Raw genomic sequence first — 4,857 nt, 5'->3', positions numbered from 1 at the left:
ATCTATTTCTTTCTAATTCTCTCCAAATCTTCCTCTATTCATTGTCTTACATTTTCCTTAGCTTCCATTATATTGCCACCACATTTCTTTATATGCTTTTCTCTTCTTTTTTCTTTCTTACTGCATATTATAGCTTAAAGAAAGTAAAAATCAAGTGTAAACAAAGAGCAGATAACTGTGGTTAATTTGAGGCTAAAAATCCCAAGTAAAGCATCTTATCTAATTAACAAACAAATACAAAGAGGACAAACATACAAAAATCAAGATTACAAAAAGGAAAACACAAACTCAGATTCGACCCCTTAAGTGGTCCACTCAGGCAGGTAAAAAGGTGAGTTTCAATATTCTCAGCATGAATATGAGGATCTTTGTACTACAAATAACAACCACAGCCATATTTCCGCCCAAACAATAAGAAGAGACGTGTGTACGTGTTGCCGATACTACTCAGGTCGACTGACGACAGGATGCCACACGATCTAGAGATGGATTTGTGTTATTTTTATTACATTGTTAATATTCATATATATTCAATGAACGGATGATTGGGTGGATACTGGATATGATTCATAGTGAACCTGGCCTAACAAATGTTATTGAAAGATTATTTCATTGATGGTTTTGTAAAGGCCGATCTCTCATTCAAGGTCTCAAGGATGTTATGTACTTTTTTTTTCTACAAGCTTAGGCCTATATTAAATACTCTGTCTGTGTGTCTGTCTGTCTGGTTTAAAAATGTACACGTTATTTCTCCCACTTACAATCTCGGATCAAGATGAAATTTTGCACAATTATTTCTTTTACCTGACAAAACAAGTATCAATTAAAAAAAACAATCAGTTAATTAAGAATTCTTAATTTTTTTGTTGTATCGAACAAGGGAAAGAAACTGTACTTGAATAATGTGGTCGTATACGTTGATTTAGACCCCTTCATACTTCGTAGAGAGAAATAGGTCGCCGCTTTAAAGTTTGAAACAAACAATAGATAACTATAAAACCTTCTATTTACATTAGCAATTTGCTGGCATAGTGGTTGGTATTTGAGGATATTTGAGCCCACGAGTTCGAATTCAGGTACTTTAACATTTTTTTCTAAATGCATTTAAAAAGCGATCGCGGTAACATTAACACAGATACCCCCTTTCATTATTATGTCAAAGTTGGAAAGAAACGTGTTCTAAAGTAGCGGGTCACGACAAAAAAAAAAAAGGAATCAACATTTAAATAAATGTCCCCGCAGGTATTATCATTAAGGAGATTATAGGATGGCTGCTAGGTGGTGTGGTATTCTGCTTCGGTCAACACGATTGTCACAAGTTCGAACCCTGCCCGCTGACAATCCCTGCAGGAAATGAGGAAAAGGGATGTGGACTAGGGATGTGGACTAGCAATGTGGACTAGAAATGAACTAATTTTCGACTATGAAGGAATGTCCTAAACGGACAAAACTCATATAATGGCAAACATTTTGTTTTATTACTTATCAGAAATAAGAAAAGTGTTTTAACCAGCCAGCTGTGTCTTGGCAGGAACAGTCTCCTTGTCAGGGCGCGGATATCTGGGAGCTCGATTTAGCGAACAGATTAACTTCAAATCGATAATTAGACTTTTAGTGAAATAAATAGAAGCCAACCGGATATCACCTGTCACGTGATTCGACATAGGCTTGCTCAAGGAGAGTAACCTGCCCTTACCGGAACTAGCTTATTGACATGGTGGCTCACCACACCGACAAAACAGACAACTGCGAAACATAAGGGAAGCTACAATGTTCAAAATATAGATAGAAGACGGGGGAATATAATATTTTTAAGAACTGGTAGACGGTAACAGAGGGGTAGTTGAAAGACTTACCCGCTCCGGGATAGTTGCGTTTTTTTCCCCAAAGTCCTAGTTAGAAGTGTAAAACTGTTTTAATGTCCGATACCCCCCCCCCTTTTTTTTTTTCCAAACAGCAGGTTTTCATCACATTTGACTCATCCCACAAAGTTATTCAGACCCCCTCCCCCATGCCTCATACTATCTCTCCCAAGGTCAGCAACGCCCCTGGTGGTTTTATTGTTTATGTTCAGCTGGCTTGGTTTCACACATACACACACATCAGCGTAACCGATCTCTAAGTCCGGTTTTAATTTGCCGGATGACCTCTGGATAGTCCTCGCTCAACTTGCTCATTAGTTGGGTGCTAGGGGAGATAATTCGATTAAAATGGAGTGGGTGATTGGAAAAAGGGAAAGAACTCAGCTATTCATCAATTGTAACCATGGAATTTTCTTTTTCCTTTCTTTCTTTCTTTGTCTTTTAAAGTTGACGGCCATTCGTGGCTGGATGTCTGAAGCAACTCTTATACCTCTTTATTTTAGTACGTATAACATCTAAACGATTTATTTTAACTGTATAAAGCTGATTTATGTATATTGATAAGAAACGTAACAATAAACACTTACCGATCACGAGTATATCCATTATTTGGTACAAGCCACGGCTCCATCGTCATTGAATACATGGAAGAATGTTTTCCGTGCTGCCTTTAAGCGCTGAGTAAACAAACCTCGAGCCTTCTTCATGGATAGTCAAGCCAAGTTCAAGCGTACTTTCAGCTCGATAATGAAATGATGCTACATCAAGCACACATAACTGAATGTCCTTTGTCTATAGTCAAAGTGTGTGCTGATTGTAGGAATAGAAATACATTACTAACACGTGGCTAAATGTTCAAAGCACATCAACGCCGATGTATCCCAAAACAACTACTGCTTTCAGAATTTGAAGAGAGTCAAACTTTCCCAGATGATAAGAGAGGGCCAACTAGTGTGAAAAAGAGGTAAAGGGTTAGGGTTCTAGCCTATGTGTATAAATCGTTTAGAAATTGTTTAGGCGCTTTTTTTTTTGACAGAGTGAGTAATATATAAGCTGGCTAAGATTATGAATAATGGCGATTTCCCGGTTATAAGTATAATGCCGTGTCTGGTTAGAGTGATGTTATCTTACTTTGATCTACACCATTTCAGCAGATTGGTTGTTTTTTTTTTTCCCTTAAATGGTTGACGTAACGAAAGTAGTATTCTCTGAAATTTAAAGCCATATTTCTGGAAATATATTTCTCTTATTTCACTTGCCTATATAAAACTCTCTATGAACTTTCCAATCCATCTTGGACGTTTTCTCTTTCTTAGTCTCCCATTTTTTCCTCACTTCTCTTTTATTTAATTCTTTTTTCCTCAATTCTTTTTTTTTTCTTGTTCACACACTTCCTCCAGACAGCGTCATTAAAACATCGAATGACTTGCTCCATTTTCTCCATTCGATTCAAGACCTTTTATACCGGAGCCCCTCTCACCCACACGCCCCTGACGACTTATCTCCACGTTGACTAGATATTACAACAATCAATCAGAACACATCCGGCCACATTACATGGTTCAAGAAACTCCACCATTAGAACTTCATCGCTTTACTCTCTCTTTGAACGACACCAGGCGCCTTCGCCCCGACATCTTCCTATCACCCCTCTCCCCCCCCCCTGGCTCTATAACTCCCCCATTCCAATCCTCCCTGATTCTTCAATGATTCGATTAACATTTTTCTAATTACGAAGTTCAATGGTCATTTCAAATCTGCTGCGCTCAATAAAATTACACTAGAGAGAAAATCACTTGGCACGTCTTCCCCACCCCCTCTCCTTTTTTTTTTCTATGTCCATTTTTTTCGAACTTTTATTTTCCATTAAATTTTGGCATCCCCCACTGCCCCCCCCCTTTTTCACTCAATGCCCCCAAACGCTATTCGCGCCCTTTTTTCCATATTCAGTTTCACCAGGCTATCATGCATGCGTGAATAACGCAGTCTCCCAGTGCCGTCCACGGGTCGAGTTCTTCCCCATGGCGACTGTGACGTGCTGAAAAGGAGCGTTGTATTGTGGGACATGGCCAGCGACAAGAAATGATCTCCATATTATCGTGCATTGAAATAGAAGAGTGCGGTGAAAAGGGAGGGGGGGGGGGTTACGACACTGGTTATATATGCACTTGCATTCAGTACTGGTTATATATGCACTTTGCATTCAGTACTGGTTAGGATGCTATTTGTTCCTCTATCTGTCCATGTGTTAAAGGAAACAAAAAATCTAGACTATTTACACTGGTCGTTGGCGAGAAGCGATACAGCCTGCATCATTTTTTTTTTTTACAGTTTCGCAATGGATCCCCTTCAGTGCATGTAGATTTAATATAATGAGCATGATCTATTAGCTCTATTGACTCTATTGACTCTATTAACTCTATTGACTCTATTAACTCTATTGACTTGAAGTTGGTTAGTTTAGAATGAAAAAAGAAGGTTGAGAGTCAGTTGAGACCCTTATATTACTATGAATAATCCAGTGGACAGTTCATTTAAATCTTTTTTTTCCCTATATATAAGTAAGCGCAATTAGCAGAACGTCAATAATAGACAAATGTATGGTAAAAAGCTTATCTGGGGAAGAATCGCATAATCACTGTCATATTATAGCTCAAATCTGCAGGAATATATCCCCTTTTGCTATATAAAACAAAATTAATTAATACCACTAATTGATGAACAAATTGGTTATTTTTCAAAATTGATTCATATATTGCCATGGACTATGAACAACTATGCAAAGTTTCAACTTGATTTCAACTTGATTCGCGAATGGGAAGTGGGAGAAAAAGAGTGTAAAAAAAGTAATAAGGGAAATAGTTCCCCATATACTGCCACATCTCTCAATAAGTAGCATTTATTTCCCATTTTCGTTACCAAACAAAGTAATTATTTACCAACAATTAATTAACTAATTGATTATTTTTAAATTGATTCATATTTTGTTACGTAC

Source organism: Biomphalaria glabrata, chromosome 8, assembly GCF_947242115.1.
Source record: "Biomphalaria glabrata chromosome 8, xgBioGlab47.1, whole genome shotgun sequence".
Lineage (NCBI taxonomy): Eukaryota > Metazoa > Mollusca > Gastropoda > Planorbidae > Biomphalaria > Biomphalaria glabrata.
This window is presented reverse-complemented; position numbering follows the sequence as displayed.